The sequence below is a fragment of the Staurois parvus genome, unplaced genomic scaffold (genome assembly GCF_062004578.1).
Source record: "Staurois parvus isolate SC_StPar_1 unplaced genomic scaffold, SC_StPar_1.0 ptg000021l, whole genome shotgun sequence".
Lineage (NCBI taxonomy): Eukaryota > Metazoa > Chordata > Amphibia > Anura > Ranidae > Staurois > Staurois parvus.
In genome coordinates, this window is record NW_028317817.1 from 8,217,475 (window position 1) to 8,238,132 (window position 20,658).

The window sequence follows — 20,658 nt, forward strand, 5'->3', positions numbered from 1 at the left end:
TTAACAGACTATCACCCTAGCAGTACAGTGTCACCATAGTGACACTGTACTACTTGTGGGGGGTGAAGACATTTTTTTTTTTTTTTACACTAATTGCTTTTACACCCATATAGGCTGAAAAGCAAGCATTTCTTCTTCTCTCTGGCTGCATTCTTGCAGCCATTGAGAAACACTGTGAGAGCTGTGATTGGTCACAGCTTGTCACATGGTACAAAGCTGTTGTGAATAGCCTTGTACCATGTGACCTCTGTGATCATTCACAGATTTCACTAGTAGAAAGAAATGATGTCAGGAAGTGACATCTTGTTTACTACTATTCATGTGATCACTGATTGGCCAATCAGTGATCACATGATTGGGAGTTCACACAGAGGTCCCGTACAGCAATCGGTGTTCCAGATCGCGGTGACGCGCACTCCCAGGGAGCGCGTACAGGCTGAATTTGTGAATGGCAACCCGCTCCTGCACTGCTCCCGTCCAGCCGTTTATGTACATGGGCCGGAAGGGAAGTGGCTAAAAAAATCTCTCTTTATGTTGTGAGTTCTGCCTCTCTTTTTCCACCATTTCCTGGATTACTGCATACTTTGCAACTTCTCCTCTGCTCTTTACTTTTGATTTCTAAGGACTACATATCCCATGTTACCTTGCCAACAGTGATTTCTGTACTGACTCCACCTCATCACACTCTTCTCAACACCTCTGTAGCTCAGATGGCAGGCTCTGTGAAATTTGCGACACAACAATGTCTACTCACAAGACACAGTCAATATATGTCACAGAATTCAAGCAAGTAAATGTCTGGGAATCTTCACAAAGTAAATTTACAAACTTCAACATCATTGAGATTAATACAAGTATGCTAGAAATAATTGAAATACAATGTGGAAATTAATAAATGATTTTACATTTTGACCAGAAATATGCTTTAACCTCATCAAAGCAATGCTCTGTGTTTGTACAGTGGGCGGGCTGGGCAAGCATCGTTCTGAGAGGATATGCCCATACGTCCTTTCAGAACTGTGCCTCATGAGCAAACCGAAAATGATCCTGTGACTGCTGTGTCCACCGGACACAGCGTATCACCGATCCAAATACTTGGTGGCTGTGCTTCACCCTGCTAGTGGAAAATTGGCTTGGGTAGGAAGGGGGTGAAAGTGTCTAATATTTAAGTGGTTAAGGAAAGCCTTCTAGGTTACTTTTTTTCCAAAAACAAAACCAGAGACAAAATTGTGGACCTCCACAAGGCTGGAAAGGGCTATGGGGCAATTGCCAAGCATCTTGGTGAAAATAGATCAACTGTTGGAGCAATTGTTAGAAAATGGAAGAGGCTAAAGACGACTGTCAGTCTCCCTCGGACTGGGGCTCCATGCAAGATCTCACCTGAGGTATCACTGATGGTAAGAAAGGTGAGGAATCAGCCCAGAACTACAAGTGAGGAGCTGGCCAATGACATGAAGAGAGCTGGGACCACAGTTTCAAAGGTCACTGTCGGTAGAACACTACGACGTCATGGTTTCAAATCATGCATTGCACGGATGTTTCCCCTGCTCAAGTCTTCACATGTCCAGGCCCATCTGAAGTTTGCCAATGACCATCTGGATGATCCAGAGGAGGCATGGGAGAAAGTCATGTGGTCAGATGAGACCAAAGTAGAACTTTTCGGTCTAAACTTCACTCGTCGTGTTTGGAGGAAAATGAAGGATGAGTTTCATCCCAAGAACACCATCCCTACTGTGAAGCATGGGGGTGGTAACATCATGCTTTGGGGGTGCTTTTCTGCGAAGGGGACAGGACAACTGCACTGTATTAAGGAGAGGATGAATGGGGCCATTTATTGTGAGATTTTGAGCAACAACTTCCTTCCCTCAGTCAGAGCATTGAAGATGGATTGTGGCTGGGTCTTCCAACATGACAACGACCTGAAGCACACAGCCAGGATAACCAAGAAGTTGTTCCGTAAGAAGCATATTAGGTTCTGGAGTGGCTTAGCCAGTCTCCAGACCTAAATCCAATAGAACATCCTTGGAGGGAACTGAAACTCCGTGTTGCTCAGCGACAGCCCCGAAACCTGACAGATCTAGAGGAGATCTGTGTGGAGGAGTGGGTCAAAATCCCTGTTTCAGTGTGTGCAAACCTGGTCAAGAACTACAGGAAACGTTTGATCTCTGTAATTGCAAACAAAGGCTTCTGTACCAAATATTAACATTGATTTTCTCAGGTGTTCAAATACTTATGTTCAGCAGTGCAAGACAAATAAATTCTTTAAAAATCATACAATGTGATTTCCTGAATTTTTTTTTAAATTCTGTCTCTCAGAGTGGGAATGTACTGTACCTTCAATGGGAATTTCAGACCCCTCCATGATTTCTAAGTGGGAGAACTTGCAAAATCGCATTGTGTTCAAATACTTCTGTTCCTCACTGTAACTTTCCTACAGACTAAATAATAAACACTGATTTGTGTTATTTTCATCAAAGACATGTAGCAGAATACATCTTGGCCTAAATTTATGAAGAACAATTATTTATTTGCAAATTTTATAACAGAAACAAAGAAAAAATTTTGGTTTAATTTTGTTTCGGTTAATCTCAAGCTTTGTAGAAAAAAATTTAAAACCATTAGTCAAGAATACTGCTAGTTTCCTTCAAGACACAACTGACTTTCTGAACAAGATCAACAACATACAGCAATTACCATCTAATACACTTCTAGTGACTATGGATGTAGTAACCCTGTATAGTAATATCCCTCACAAGGATGGATTAGCTGCATGTCACAGATCCTTATCATCCTCACCAAACCACAAATACACTGCGGAGGATGTTACACAGCTCATTGAATTCATACTTACACACAACTACTTTGCCTTCAATAAAGACATCTATCTTCAATGTATGGGTACTGCGATGGGAAGTAAAATGGCACCCCAATATGCCAATTTATTTATGGCTGACCTGGAGGAAAAATTCCTGAACAGCATGGAACAAAAACCATACAGATACTATCGCTATATTGATGATATTTTCATCATATGGACAGAAGGTGAAGAAAACCTAAAACAATTTTACTCATTGATCGACACTTTTCATCCATCAATCAAACTAAAAATGGAATACTCAAACACACACGTCAACTTCCTAGACACCACAGTATACATCAGGGATGATACGCTTCACACCTCAATATACAGGAAACCTACTTGCAGATGCAACTACCTCCACAGTTCCAGCTTCCACGCCCAACACACGAAACGTGCCATCATACACAGTCAGGCCATTAGATACCACCGTATATGTTCTGACCCAAGAGACAGAGATAAACATCTCGGGACACTAGCAGACTCCTTCCATAAGAAAGGTTACAAGGACAAAACTATCAACACCGGCATAAACACAGCCTTGAGAACCCGAAGGGAAAATCTACTTCAGTACAAAGAGAAAAAAACAAACAACCGTGTACCTCTAGTAACCACATACAACCCAGCACTAGAAGGGAAGAAAAATAATCAAAGATTTACAACCCATCATAACAGAGGATGGAACTCTGAAAGAAATATTCCAGCAACCCCCAATACTAGCCTTCAGACAACCCCCCAACCTCAGAAATAAACTAATCAGTAGGAAACTTCCTTCTGATCAAGATGTCACAAATAATGGAAGCACACCCTGCAATAGAAAACGCTGCAAACTGTGCAACCAAATCAATCCATCAAAAAGTGTCAGACACTCAAAAGGGATCTTCAATATTTCCGGATCATACAGCTGCACCTCCAGTAATGTTGTGTACCTTTTCCAGTGCAGAAAATGCAGCAAAGGATCTTATGTTGGTGAAACAGGACAGAAGTTGCAAACAAGGATGAATTTGCACAGACATACCATCAAGAACATAAAGAAGATGACTTCTGCACACCTGTGGGACACCATTTCGCACAACCAGGCCACACAATGGGAGATCTCAATGTTTTAGTTCTTAAAGGAAATTTCAAATCTATTCAGGAAAGAAAAACTTTTGAACTAAGAATGATAATTCTAATTAACACAAGAGATAATGGCCTGAATATGGACATGGGATTCTTCAATCATTATCCAACAGTTTTATCACCTCAAGCATGGCTGCCTCTGTGTGAGTGTAGTACCCCCCTCATACCTCGCTTTTGCTGTCTCTTATCTCTAGCCTCTTCTAATATTCTGCTGAAACTTTGTGATTTGTATTTGTATAGTACTGCTTGGACCTTGAAGAAGGGGACATACCCCGAAAGCTTGTCCTCAAAATTGTATGTTAGTGCAAATAAAAAAAGTATCACGGACAGTACTCAATTGTTTCTGTCGCAAATGCACTAATACGGCTACAATGCTCTCTATTATGTAATATAGTAAAACAAAAGTCCATCCAAATGGAACTTATGAAAAATCAACTTAATGAATCTCCCGATGATTTCCACCACCATTGCCACACACAGACTTACCAATCGAAGAGATGTCGATCCTGGCTGAATATTCCCTGCAAGGACCCGGCAATCGCCGAGTATCAGTGATGGAGGAGAGACCTGTGTGTAAACAACACAGGTCTCTCTCCTGCCAGCAGTAACATGCTGCTGTGTATTTCTATGCTGTGCTGTGCAGAGAAATACACAGCGGTATGTTTCCCAAGTAAAACACACACAGCACACACAGTAAAACAGCACACAGTTAACCCTTTGATTGCCCCAGATGTTAACCCCTTCCTGCCCAGTGTCAGTAGTACAGTGTTAGTGCTTTTTACTAGCACCAATCACTGTACTAGTGTCATTGGGATGTCAGTGGCAGTTAGTCAGTTCCCCCCAGTGTCAGAAGGCCCACTGCAGTCCGGCTATAAGTCGCTGATCGCCGCCATTACTAGTATAAAAAAAATATAAAAAATTACAGTATATACTGCCATTTGTAAATGCTATGACTTTCACATAAACCAATTAACTTTCATGTATTGGGATTTTTTTTAGCAAAGACATGTAGCAGAATACATTTTGGCCTACATTTATGAGGAAATTAGATTTTTTTAATTTTTTTACTGGATATGTTTTTATAGCAAAAAGCCAAAAATATTGTTTTTTTTTTTTTTCAAAATTCTTGGTCTTTTTTTGTTTATAGCGCAAAAAATAATAGACGCACAGGTGATCAAAAAGAAAGCTCTATTTGTTGGAAAAAAGGACATAAATTTCATTTATGAACAGCATTGCATGACTGCGCAATTGTCAGTTAAAGTAACGTAGTATCGTATTGCAAAAAATGGCCTGGTCAGGAAGGGGGTAAATCCTCTGGAAGGTAAGTGGTTAAGTGAGTAAAGTGAACACTGGGATTATATTTTCCATGCTACAAACATATCAATAAAATACACAGTTCTAACAAAGACTGTCCTGAATATATTCACTCATTTGTTAATATCCAACAATATTACAAAGAACAAAAAAGGTATGTACTGTATGTACAGTATGTAGTGGGGTATTTAAGGTATTTTCTGTTACCAAAAGACTTTATAGAGATGAAAACGAAGGCATTGATATTTGAGCTCAGGGGTTCCAAATATAGTTACAGTATATTGAATCATAATGCCTGCAGTCCAATAGTGACAGATCAGTTTTCATTGATAGACGTAGTCAATCATGGTATCACAAAAAACAAAGTGTTGTTACTTGAATAATTGCAAAACATTCCAATAAGCATTAGAAAAATTCAATTGAAACAAGTCACAAAAAAGTTGCTAAATTAGCATCCATAACCAGTAAAATGAAAGGAGAGAAAGAAAAAGGGGAATTCTACATGCATATCTCCAGATGGCAAACGCTATGAGCACAAAACCAAGTGAAGAGAAGAAAATATATTTTAGTGAAAGGAAAGAAGGAGAAAAAGAGAGGAGCAGATTTAGAGAGGACAGACAGAAAATAAAGAAAGAGATTGCATGCTGGAGAGGGAAGATAGGGAAAGGGAGGGTGTGGTGAAGGAAAGGGTGTGAAAATAATGGGGAAGGAAGGAAAAAGAAAGAAAGGAGGATTCTCAGAGGCAGCTAAATTAGTTATGAGAGATCAATGGGTAGAGAAAAGTAATTGTTCAGTCAGGGTAGGTAGCTAACCTCAGGGCCTCAAAGTTGGAGAAGACCTGAATTACTTTGTTAGGATTAGGGGTTAATTGAGCCCATTGCTGACAGGTTGAGAGAAATGTGTCATGAGTATCTGGTTAATGTCCCATTAATGAATGTGCCCTGTATGCAAGACTTGACTTCCATGAAGTTAAGAGAAGGGGATTTCCATTATTGGGCGTTGGTTTGTTTTGTAGATTTGAATTATGCTATGAGTATCAGACTATGGCAGAGATGTCAATATTAATAGGCCTATAGAGGAAGGCCTCCCAAGGGTCCTTTCTAAGATTAATCTGCAAGAATGAGTCAATCATAGTGTAAACCTTTATCCATGATCAGAGAATTTTCAAGTAGCACCATCATTTGTGCACCATGTTGCTTGTCTCTCAGTACCCACTTAAGCAAGAAGCAATATAGATGGAATGCACTCACCGATTCTCACCAAATTAAAATTCTAGTGGGACATTACCTTTTAGGAGTTTTCCACCGCTTGTGCATTTCGGGAGCACTTTGAAGGAACAAGCCAAATATCGTTCCTCTGGAGAGAGGGTTTTAGTGAGCTTGTTTTTTCATTGGGTGCAGCAAGATGGATCTTGAATAGAGGAGCTACTCAGAATGTGGAACATAACAGAGATATCACTCCTTTTATTATAAGGTTAGTTCTACAGATTGACTCACATGCAGTTAAGGGACAAGAGTAAGCCCTGGTTCTTGAGAAGGGCCTCAAACGTGCTGTAGTTGTAGATAGCCAAAATGTATTTTTATCTTTTGGGACATGGTGAAATTCCTGAAGTTGTGAAAAATGTGCATAGTAGCAGGTAATTTTCTGGCATGCAGCAATTAAAGACACCAAGGTTTACAAAAATACAATATACTTCTTTATCCTAAACTATTACAATAAAACTAATTTCTTTACATCACAAAGATGAAAACAGGCTCCAAAGATTCACAAAGTGTAAGTGTCCAATGAAATAACATAGAGATGTGGTTGGATGTCCATCTGTCCATCCAACAGATTTCTTGGTGCAAAGGTCAATTTATTATATATATATATATATATATATATATATATATATATATATATATGTGTGTGTGTGTGTGTGTAAATACAGTATACATTTTAGATATACTGTATATGCTGTATACTGTATATATATATATACTTATTGTGAACTAATACATTATTATTATTCTAAATGGGGGAAATATCTTTATGCTTTTGAATTTATACAATTATATATATTATTTAGTGCATGTATGTTCCCAAAATATGTTATATAACTGTGCCATTTACAAATGCAGTTTACATAACTGGACACTTACACTTTGCGAATCTTTGAAAACTGGTTTTATCTTTGAAGATAAAGATAGATAGATAGATAGATAGATAGATAGATAGATAGATAGATAGATAGATAGATAGAGAGAGAGATAAAGAAACTTGTGTTATTGTAATATTTTGTAATGTTTTTGGAATAAAGAAATGTATTATGCTTTTATAAACTTTGGTGTTTTAAATTGCTACATGCCAGAAAACATCCTGACCTTCATCTTCCAAAGAACTTTTTCCTAAAGCATTTCTTGGATTAGGGTACACTTCTTCAGAGGATAAATGTAAGTCAGATGATTAGCCTTTTTTTTAATTAGAAAAAAACATGCAAACAGTTTAGTGAATCATAAAATGGTTACACTACATAAAGCTCAATGCAATTTTAATGTTATTGTATTCTTACTACTGATCATCCACAAAAGCTCATCCACATATCGCCATTGACCCACCGTGGCTCTTAACCACATCAGCAACTTCTTTAAAAAAACGGGGAGAAAATGAGGAAAGAAATGTGTGATAGCATATGCAAGTATCCCAAAACCCCTTATACTAGTCTTATCTGTATACACCGAAATATATTCATAAAATATTATGATGTATGCAGGTGTGTCTCTCTTCTAAAACAAAACATTTTCAATTAACATGACACCTACATCCCCCAATTGTGTTCATTTATTATCATTTGCTGACATTCAGGGCTTGTCAGTAACCAAGAGAGTGTCATGCATCACTGCATCATCTTGGCAGTAGTATCAGCTATGTTTGGGAGACAATTGGTAGACTTTGTGCTGAATTACACACTTAAGGCCATGTTACATTATTTAAACAATTATCTAGGCCAAGGGTCATGCCCTTTAAGTAACAGTCATCTTTTGTCATTTAAACCTTATTATTGATGTCTTTAAAGCTTGTGGCAGAGTCTGTAAATTACTACAACAAATGTAGATGTGACATGGCATTGAACTTTAGTCTATTTCTTAATTGCTTTTATTCTGTAAGCCTAAGGCTGACCATAGACAAGCAGATGTCTCACGAAGACATCTACTTTTCTATTAGCATCTCAGAGACCAGTCCAATTATTTTACTTTTGGTATATTATTATGATAAATGTGTTTATTTGTAGCACACAAACACTACTACTATTACTACTACTATCACTATTGATTTGAGAATACATTTTATAGATTTTAATTTGATTGAAAGTTTGATATCTTTACACTTATCTTTAAGAATATCTATAGACAATTTTTTAGTTTTTAAAATAGAGGGGAAATGTAAAAATGCTTGTTTGGTTTATAATACTGTCTATATTGGCTGAGGAGATTTACGTCTCTGTTTGCCTTACTGACCTTTGTCACCAGACAGAAAGTTATGGGAAATCCAACATTTCCCAAACAGGAATAATCTTCCAATGGGGATACCTGTTTGGCTAACTACTGTCCTACTGACCCTCATAAGGGAGTTCCCTTACTTTGAGAAGATTTATTTTCACTCCCTCTTGTGACACCAGAATTTCTGTTATGTCTTTGTACATTTTTTCTTAGATAAAAAATCTTTTTAAGTTACATATATAAAATGTAAACAAAATCACAAATAGTAAGCATTTATGATATATAATGTTCACTTTGCTTCATCCCTTTTCACCTGTACATCTCTTTACTAAGTGCCATTCACTTTGTAAAGTGATTACTCTTCAATCCTTTAGAAGATCGCCTTATTGATAAGGTTACATATTCTCAAGGCATAGAAATGACTCCTGTCTGCCATATAGTACAATGACGGGCGCAAGGTGGTTCTCTCATTCTGGGAGGACGTCATATGACGTCGTCCCATTATAACCGCGCATGCGTGGCTCAGGGAGAGCACAGCAATCAGTGGTGCACTGTGTCCCTCGGACACAGCGGATCACCGATCAACGGAAAGAGCCAAAGATGTCAGCTCGGTCATGTGATCAGCTGTGTCCAATCACAGCTGATCACATGTAAATAGGGAAATGCCAATTATCGGCCTTTCTCTCCTCATGAGATGTCAGGCTGACAGCTCGAGAGCAGAGCAGAGCCAGTAATCAGCATCCCTCAGAGGGGACATGTACACTGATCATCAGGGCACTGATGATCAGTGTGCCCTGATAATCAGTGTAGCCCCAGCAGTGCCACCTGTCAGTGTCCATCAGTGCCAGCTGTCAGTGCTCATCCATGCCACCTGCCAGTGCCCATCAGTGCCACATCAATGCCACATATCAGTGTCTACCAGTGCACATCAATGCCACATATCAGTGCCCATCTGAGCTGCCTTTCAGTGTCACCCATCAGTGCCAGTCAGTGCCACCTATCAATGCCAGTCAGTGCCACCTATCAGTGCTGCCAATCAGTGCCACCTATCAGTGCCAGTCAGTGCCGCCTATCAGTGCCCGTCAGTGCTGCCTATCAGTGCCACCTAACAGTGCCAGTCATTGCCACCTAACAGTGCCAGTCAGTGCTGCCTATCAGTGCCAGTCAGTGCCACCTACCAGTGCCATATATGAGTGCTGCCTTTCAGTGCCCATCAGTGATGCCTGTCAATGCCCATCAGTGCCACCTACCAGTACCTCCTCATCAGTGCCCATCAGTGCCACCTATCAGTGTCCATCAGTGCAGCCTATCAGTGCCCATCAGTGCAGCCTCATTAGCGCACATCAGTGAAGGAGAAAAATCACTTATTTACAAACTTTTATAACAAAAACTAAGAAAAAACATTTTTTTTCAAACTTTTCAGTGGTTTTTGGTTTGTTTAAGAAAAAATAAAAAACCCAGAGTTGATAAAATACCACCAAAATAAAACTCTATCTGTCTCAAAAAAATGATAAAAATTTAATATTGGTACAGTGTTGCATGACCACGGAATTGTCATTCAAAATGTGACAGCTGAAAGCTGAAAACTGGCCTTGGCAGGAAGGGGGTATAAGTGCCCTGTAGGCAAGCGGATAAACATATAACAACTTGAGGAGTATAGCATACTTTAGAAAAAGTATATTGGGTGTACACTATACTCCCTGTTTCTCTTAACCCACCCCAACCACTATTGCTGGCAAATCCTGGCGGTCAACATTACAGCTACTTCTGAGTAAAATAAAGCTTCTTAGCAGTGTTCAGAAGCTTCATTGAGAAAAACTTTGTAGCAACATGATCTTACTATATTCCGTCCTTGTGTACAGTAGATCAATAGAGTGGCCTCTACCAACAGTGTAAGGAGACCTGAAAGTGGCACATGGCGCAGGGTGGCGGTGGAGGCAGCAGTATTCGGAAGCCATACACAGGCCTAGGTTAAAAAGCGGAAGCCGTCAGCAGCGTGAGCAGACGACAGAGACACATGGTGCAGGGTGGCGGTGGATGCAGCAGTATTCGGAAGCCAAACACAGGCCTCGGTTAAAAAGCGGAAGCCGTCAGCAGCGTGAGCAGACGACAGAGGCACATGGCGCAGGGTGGCGGTGGAGGCAGCAGCAATGGAAGGCCATACAGCACCCTATCACAAAATGGAACCCACCAACAGTGTAAGGAGACCTGAAAGTGGCACATGGCGCAGGGTGGCGGTGGAGGCAGCAGTATTCGGAAGCCATACACAGGCCTAGGTTAAAAAGCGGAAGCCGTCAGCAGCGTGAGCAGATGACAGAGGCACATGGCGCAGGGTGGCGGTGGATGCAGCAGTATTCAGAAGCCAAACACAGGCCTCGGTTAAAAAGCGGAAGCCGTCAGCAGCGTGAGCAGACGACAGAGACACATGGCGCAGGGTGGCGGTGGATGCAGCAGTATTCGGAAGCCAAACACAGGCCTCGGTTAAAAAGCGGAAGCCGTCAGCAGCGTGAGCAGACGACAGAGGCACATGGCGCAGGGTGGCGGGGGAGGCAGCAGCAATGGAAGGCCATACAGCACCCTATCACAAAATGGAACCCACCAACAGTGTAAGGAGACCTGAAAGTGGCACATGGCGCAGGGTGGCGGTGGAGGCAGCAGTATTCGGAAGACATACACAGGACTAGTTTAAAAAGCGGAAGCCGTCAGCAGCGTGAGCAGACGACAGAGGCACATGGCGCAGGGTGGCGGTGGAGGCAGCAGTATTCGGAAGCCATACACAGGCCTAGGTTAAAAAGCGGAAGCCGTCAGCAGCGTGAGCAGACGACAGAGGCACATGGCGCAGGGTGGCGGTGGAGGCAGCAGTATTCGGAAGCCATACACAGGCCTAGGTTTAAAACTGGAACCCAGCAGCGTGAGCAGACGACAAAGACGCACATGGCAGAGGATGAATCTGGCAGCAGTATGAGAAGGCGGTACAGGGGCCCGTGGCACAGTGTGGTGATGGGGCCTACAGCAACTGGATGCCAGAAAGTGGCCGATAGGGCTATATACTGCATGGAATTATAAAGTTGTAAAGACAGCGGCCTATAAGGCTATACACACTATAACAATCATGACTTGATTGACCATTGGCCTATAAGGCTATACACAGCATGAATATCATGACTTATTCTGAGAGTGGTTTGGAAGGCTATATACAAAAAGTAATTCATGAGCTGTCCGGACAGCGGACAATAAGTACATATATACAAATCAATTCATCAGCTGTCCAGCCAGCGGCCTCAAAGGCGACACATATAGAAAGCAATTCATGAGCTGTTCAGACAGCGGCCTCTAAGGCGACAGATATACAAAGCAATTCCCGAGGTGTTCAGGGAGCGGCCTGAACGGCTAGGTTATTAGGTCAGTTGTGTCAGGAACTGGTGGTTTGAAATCCAGACTAATCCACGCCTGATTCATTTTCACAAACGTGAGTCTCTCCACACTTTGGGTGGACAGTCGTGTCCTCCGCGGAGTTACAATACCTCCTGCCGCACTAAACACGCGCTCCGATGCCACGCTACTGGCCGGGCATGACAGCCTTTCAAGGGCAAATTCAGCTAGTTGGGGCCAAAGGTCAAGTTTCGTTGCCCAGTAGTCAAGGGGATTGTCTACCTCGGTTGGCAGGGTGCTGTCCAAGTAGGCCCAAGTCTGTTGTTTGAGGTCCTGCTCCAGGTCCACCTGATGCTGCTGCTGCTGCGGCTGGTTAGTAGTTTCCTCACTGCGCTGGTGAAGAAAGCTACTCATCATCGACTGCAGACTGAGGCAGCCGCTGCTGGTGGAGCTGCCACTGCTCCTACCACCCCACCCCTCCCCTGCTGCCATGGCAGCGGAACGCGAGCGCACAGGGCCCACAGTGTCTGAGGATGGACGTTGGCGCAGAAAGGCAGAGACCAACTGACTACATAGGTGGTTTTTATAGTACTTTATTTTGGCCTCCCTCTCAGCAGGTGTGAAAAAGGCCACCATTTTTGAACGGTAGCGAGGGTCCAACAAGGTGGACAGCCAAAAGTCATCCCTCTGTCTGATGGTTATTATTCGGCTGTCGCTACGCAAGCAACCGAGCATGCTATGGGCCATTTGTGCCAAGGAATGCGAGGGACTCCCTGCCTCCATCTCCACAGCATACTGCCACGGTGCGTCTGGGTCCTCTGTCTCCTCCTCCTCCTCTACCAGATGCTCCTGCTCCTCCACTCCTGTCCGCTGAGTGGAAAAACCACCCATTTCACTCAATAATTCCTGAGCACCAATGTCCTCCTCTACCTCCTCCTCTTCTTCCTGTCCTGCCCCCACAGGGGTCATGTGGCGTTGAGATCTGTGCGCCACGTCTACCGCACCCTGACCAGCCATTGTTAACAGCATTTGTTCCAGGACGTGCAACAGAGGAATGCCGTCGTTCATCCCATAGTCCTGCCGACTCATGAATAGCGTGGCCTCCTCAAAGGGCCTGAGCAAGCGGCAGGTGTCACGCATGAGCTGCCAATGGCTGACATCTAAGTTAGGGGAGTACCTTTATCCGCTTGTAACATCAAGAAATCGGTGATGGCCTTTCGCTGTTCGTAAAGGCGGTCTAACATATGTAGGGTTGAATTCCACCTTGTTGCAATGTCGCAGATCAGGTGATGCTGTGGAATTCCGTTCTGCCGCTGCAGCTCAAGGAGGGTGTGCTTTGCGGTGTAGGAATGGCTGAAATGCATGCAAAGTTTACGTGACATTTTAAGGATGTCTTGCAGTGGGATGGTGGATTTTAGGAACCGCTTGACAACCAGATTGAACACGTGAGCCATGCATGGCGCATGGCACAACCTTCCTTGACGCAGAGCAGACACCATGTTCTTTCCGTTGTCGGTCAACATGGTTCCGATTTTCAGTTTGCGCGGAGACAGCCATCTGTCGATTTCTCTGTTCATTACACTCAGAAGTTCCTCCCCTGTGTGACTACGTTCGCCAAGGCATACCAGGTGCAGCACAGCGTGACACCGTTGCGCCCTGCACATGTGATATGCCGGTCGGGTAATGGGACTTGGCACGGGGGTGGCGGCTGAAGACACGGCGGAAGAAGAGGTGGTAGAGGCGGACATCTTTGCTGGACCAAGGATGTGCAAACGTGGAGGCAAAAGCGGCGTGACCTGTCCAAGTTGCTGGTGCGGCTGTGCCGGCACCACGTTCACCCAGTGGGCCGTAAATGACATGTACTGTCCCTGACCGTAGTTACAGCTCCACACGTCGGCGCTGCCGTGCACTTTGGCAGAGACCGACATGCTCAAAGACTGGCCCACCATCTCTTCTACATGTGAATGCAGGGCTGGCACTGCCTTTTTGGCAAAGAAATGCCGGCTTGGCACTCTCCACCGCGGCTCGGCACAAGCCATCATTTCTCGCAAAGGTGCTGAGTCCACCACTTGGAAAGGGAGGGACTGCAGCACCAGCAACTTGGACAGGAGGACGTTCAGCTTCTGCACCGTCGGGTGCGTGCTCGCAAACTGTTGTCTCTTGGAAACGGATTCCAAGAAAGACTGCTGACGGAATCCGTGAAGAGGAGTAGCAGGAGAAGGAGCATCTGAACGAGCGGAAGATGCCAACGAGCGACAACTCCCCTCAGCAGAGGTGTTGGAGCCTTGACTGGCTGATAGAGGGCGATTGACGTCGGGTGACGGAGCAAGTAACGGAGCGGGTGATGGAGCGGGGGCTGGGGCAGGCAGAACCGCCGTATCTTTATCACGGTATTCCCAGGCCACCGAATGGCGACGCTGCATATGCTGACGCAACGCTGTAGTCCCAACATTGGCCCCCTGGCCACGCTTGACTTTCTGGCCACATAGTCGACATACGGCTACGTTTGCTTCCTCGGGCGGCTTGACGAAAAATTGCCACACCACCGAGTAGGAAACTTTGCCCCCGCTACTCCTCACTGGCTGACTGCTACTTCCTCCGTGCACACCAGCACCACTACTGGCCGTGGTGGTAGGCTGCAGTGGAGCTGGTGCTCTACTCCGTGGCCGTTTGGCTCCACTGACACTGCTGCGACCCTGCTGCCTCCTGGGCAACCCACCGACTGTTTTGCTCACTGGCAAGCTGGCACCCTCTTCTCCTGATGATGCGGAAGCAATAGCCTGATGACGACGAGGCTGCCAAGTGCGATCAGCCTCATCATCATCAATTAGGGTCTCCGCGTCACTACTAGCCCCCTCGGCTGCGTGTGGGTCAGGAGACAGACCTGTCTCTAGACCGGCTACCGAGCCACTCTCCTCGCCACTACTTCTTCGCCTGGCTGCTGAAGAGGCGGATGTCTTCCCCCGTTCCTGACCGCCCTCTGTTAGCTCTTCCTCACTGTACAGTGGGGCTGAGCCCACAGCATGCGATACTTCGCTTGGTGAGGGAACACCAAAGGACAGGGGCAGGTCGAGGACACGTGATTTCAGTGGGCTTGCTCCCGGGCCATGCCAACTAACGGTTGTGTCTGACGTACCCACCGACCGTTGGCTGTAGGTGTCAGAGGTGACCTGGGAAGAGGAAGACGACCGAGTCAACCAATCGATGACGGCAGGGTTGTCGGTGGAGACACGACCGCTGGATGACACCGGGAGCACTGGCCTCTGGCTGCGACTAGTGCTGCCTCGACCCCTTCCTCTGCTGCCACGACTGCTCGCTCCTGAAACATTGCCTCCTCTGCCACTCCTCTGCGTGTTGTCTGACATACTCTTTAATTCAATAAGCACCCCAAAAATAAAAACGGATTTAACTCTTTGAACGTACAATAGTGGTTGTGAAGCAGAAAGTCAGTTTATTTAGCACAATCGGTCAATTGCAGCTTGCCGTTGGCTGGAAACTGTACGTTTATGTCACTGGAATGCACTAATCACCCAAAAAATATTACCGCCACCCGGCGTGTATATGGATTTAACTCTTTGAACGTACAATAGTGGTTGTGAAGCAGAAAGTCAGTTTATTTAGCACAATCGGTCAATTGCAGCTTGCCGTTGGCTGGAAACTGTATGTTTATGTCACTGGAATGCACTAATCACTCAAAAAATATTACCGCCAGCCGGCGTGTAAATGGATTTAACTCTTTGAACATACAATAGTGGTTGTGAAGCAGAAAGTCAGTTTATTTAGCACAATCGGTCAATTGCAGCTTGCCGTTGGCTGGAAACTGTACGTTTATGTCACTGGAATGCACTAATCCCCCCAAAAATATTACCGCCACCCGGCGTGTAAATGGATCTAACTCTTTGAACGTACAATAGTGGTTGTGAAGCAGAAAGTCAGTTTATTTAGCACAATCGGTCAATTGCAGCTTGCCGTTGGCTGGAAACTGTACGTTTAGGTCACTGGAATGCACTAATCACCCAAAAAATATTACCGCCACCCGGCGTGTATATGGATTTAACTCTTTGAATGTACAATAGTGGTTGTGAAGCAGAAAGTCAGTTTATTGTATACAATCGGTCAATTGCAGCTTGCCGTTGGCTGGAAACTGTACGTTTCTGTCACTGGAATGCACTAATCACCCAAAAAATATTACCGCCAGCCGGCGTGTAAATGGATTTAACTCTTTGAACGTACAATAGTAGTTGTGAAGCAGAAAGTCAGTTTATTTAGCACAATCGGTCAATTGCAGCTTGCCGTTGGCTGTAAACTGTACGTTTATGTCACTGGAATGCACTAATCACCCAAAAAATATTACCGCCACCCGGCGTGTAAATGGATCTAACTCTTTGAACGTACAATAGTGGTTGTGAAGCAGAAAGTCAGTTTATTTAGCACAATCGGTCAATTGCAGCTTGCCGTTGGCTGGAAACTGTACGTTTATGTCACTGGAATTCACTAATCACCCAAAAAATATTACCGCCAGCCGGCGTGTAAATGGATTTAACTCTTTGAACGTACAATAGTGGTTGTGAAGCAGAAAGTCAGTTTATTTAGCACAATCAGTCAATTGCAGCTTGCCGTTGGCTGGAAACTGTACATTTAGGTAACTGGAATGCACTAATCACCCAAAAAATATTACCGCCACCCGGCGTGTATATGGATTTAACTCTTTGAAGGTACAATAGTGGTTGTGAAGCAGAAAGTCAGTTTATTTACCACAATCGGTCAATTGCAGCTTGCCGTTGGCTGGAAACTGTACGTTTAGGTCACTGGAATGCACTAATCACCCAAAAAATATTACCGCCACCCGGCGTGTATATGGATTTAACTCTTTGAACGTACAATAGTGGTTGTGAAGCAGAAAGTCAGTTTATTGTACACAATCGGTCAATTGCAGCTTGCCGTTGGCTGGAAACTGTACGTTTCTGTCACTGGAATGCACTAATCACCCAAAAAATATTACCGCCAGCCGGCGTGTAAATGGATTTAACTCTTTGAATGTACAATAGTGGTTGTGAAGCAGAAAGTCAGTTTATTTAGCACAATCGGTCAATTGCAGCTTGCCGTTGGCTGGAAACTGTACGTTTATGTCACTAGAATGCACTAATCCCCCCAAAAATATTACCACCACCCGGCGTGTAAATGGATCTAACTCTTTGAACGTACAATAGTGGTTGTGAAGCAGAAAGTCAGTTTATTTAGCACAATCGGTCAATTGCAGCTTGCCGTTGGCTGGAAACTGTACGTTTATGTCACTGGAATGCACTAATCACCCAAAAAATATTACCGCCAGCCGGCGTGTAAATGGATTTAACTCTTTGAACGTACAATAGTGGTTGTGAAGCAGAAAGTCAGTTTATTTAGCACAATCAGTCAATTGCAGCTTGCCGTTGGCTGTAAACTGTACGTTTATGTCACTGGAATACACTAATCACCCAAAAAATATTACCGCCACCCGGCGTGTATATGGATTTAACTCTTTGAACGTACAATAGTGGTTGTGAAGCAGAAAGTCAGTTTATTTAGCACAATCGGTCAATTGCAGCTTGCCGTTGGCTGGAAACTGTACGTTTATGTCACTGGAATGCACTAATCACCCAAAAAATATTACCGCCAGCCAGCGTGTAAATGGATCTAACTCTTTGAACGTACAATAGTGGTTGTGAAGCAGAAAGTCAGTTTATTTAGCACAATCGGTCAATTGCAGCTTGCCGTTGGCTGGAAACTGTACGTTTATGTCACTGGAATGCACTAATCACCCAAAAAATATTACCGCCACCCGGCATGTAAATGGATCTAACTCTTTGAACGTACAATAGTGGTTGTGAAGCAGAAAGTCAGTTTATTGTACACAATCGGTCAATTGCAGCTTGCCGTTGGCTGGAAACTGTACGTTTGTGTCACTGGAATGCACTAATCACCCAAAAAATATTACCGCCAGCCGGCGTGTAAATGGATTTAACTCTTCGAATGTACAATAGTGGTTGTGAAGCAGAAAGTCAGTTTATTTAGCACAATCGGTCAATTGCAGCTTGCCGTTGGCTGGAAACTGTACGTTTATGTCACTGGAATGCACTAATCACCCAAAAAATATTACCGCCACCCGGCGTGTAAATGGATCTAACTCTTTGAACGTACAATAGTGGTTGTGAAGCAGAAAGTCAGTTTATTTAGCACAATCGGTCAATTGCAGCTTGCCGTTGGCTGTAAACTGTACGTTTATGTCACTGGAATGCACTAATCACCCAAAAAATATTACCGCCAGCCGGCGTGTAAATGGATTTAACTCTTTGAACGTACAATAGTGGTTGTGAAGCAGAAAGTCAGTTTATTTAGCACAATCGGTCAATTGCAGCTTGCCGTTGGCTGGAAACTGTACGTTTATGTCACTGGAATGCACTAATCACCCAAAAAATATTACCGCCAGCCGGCGTGTAAATGGATCTAACTCTTTGAACGTACAATAGTGGTTGTGAAGCAGAAAGTCAGTTTATTTAGCACAATCAGTCAATTGCAGCTTGCCGTTGGCTGGAAACTGTACATTTAGGTCACTGGAATGCACTAATCACCCAAAAAATATTACCGCCACCCGGCGTGTATATGGATTTAACTCTTTGAACGTACAATAGTGGTTGTGAAGCAGAAAGTCAGTTTATTTAGCACAATCGGTCAATTGCAGCTTGCCGTTGGCTGGAAACTGTACGTTTATGTCACTGGAATGCACTAATCACCCAAAAAATATTACCGCCTCCCGGCGTGTATATGGATTTAACTCTTTGAACGTACAATAGTGGTTGTGAAGCAGAAAGTCAGTTTATTGTACACAATCGGTCAATTGCAGCTTGCCGTTGGCTGGAAACTGTACGTTTCTGTCACTGGAATGCACTAATCACCCAAAAAATATTACCGCCAGCCGGCGTGTAAATGGATTTAACTCTTTGAACGTACAATAGTGGTTGTGAAGCAGAAAGTCAGTTTATTTAGCACAATCGGTCAATTGCAGCTTGCCGTTGGCTGGAAACTGTACGTTTATGTCACTGGAATGCACTAATCACCCAAAAAATATTACCGCCACCCGGCGTGTAAATGGATTTAACTCTTTGAACGTACAATAGTGGTTGTGAAGCAGAAAGTCAGTTTATTTACCACAATCGGTCAATTGCAGCTTGCCGTTGGCTAGAAACTGTACGTTTAGGTCACTGGAATGCACTAATCACCCAAAAAATATTACCGCCACCCGGCGTGTATATGGATTTAACTCTTTGAACGTACAATAGTGGTTGTGAAGCAGAAAGTCAGTTTATTGTACACAATCGGTCAATTGCAGCTTGCCGTTGGCTGGAAACTGTACGTTTATGTCACTGGAATGCACTAATCACCCAAAAAATATTACCGTCAGCCGGCGTGTAAATGGATTTAACTCTTTGAATGTATAATAGTGGTTGTGAAGCAGAAAGTCAGTTTATTTAGCACAATCGGTCAATTGCAGCTTGCCGTTGGCTGGAAACTGTACGTTTATGTCACTAGAATGCACTAATCCCCCCAAAAATATTACCACCACCCGGCGTGTAAATGGATCTAACTCTTTGAACGTACAATAGTGGTTGTGAAGCAGAAAGTCAGTTTATTTAGCACAATCGGTCAATTGCAGCTTGCCGTTGGCTGGAAACTGTACGTTTATGTCACTGGAATGCACTAATCACCCAAAAAATATTACCGCCAGCCGGCGTGTAAATGGATTTAACTCTTTGAACGTACAATAGTGGTTGTGAAGCAGAAAGTCAGTTTATTTAGCACAATCGGTCAATTGCAGCTTGCCGTTGGCTGTAAACTGTACGTTTATGTCACTGGAATACACTAATCACCTAAAAAATATTACCGCCACCCGGCGTGTATATGGATTTAACTCTTTGAACGTACAATAGTGGTTGTGAAGCAGAAAGTCAGTTTATTTAGCACAATCGGTCAATTGCAGCTTGCCGTTGGCTGGAAACTGTACGTTTATGTCACTGGAATGCACTAATCACCCAAAAAATATTACCGCCAGCCGGCGTGTAAATAGATCTAACTCTTTGAACGTACAATAGTGGTTGTGAAGCAGAAAGTCAGTTTATTTAGCACAATCGGTCAATTGCAGCTTGCCGTTGGCTGGAAACTGTACGTTTATGTCACTGGAATGCACTAATCACCCAAAAAATATTACCGCCACCCGGCATGTAAATGGATCTAACTCTTTGAACGTACAATAGTGGTTGTGAAGCAGAAAGTCAGTTTATTGTACACAATCGGTCAATTGCAGCTTGCCGTTGGCTGGAAACTGTACGTTTGTGTCACTGGAATGCACTAATCACCCAAAAAATATTACCGCCAGCCGGCGTGTAAATGGATTTAACTCTTCGAATGTACAATAGTGGTTGTGAAGCAGAAAGTCAGTTTATTTAGCACAATCGGTCAATTGCAGCTTGCCGTTGGCTG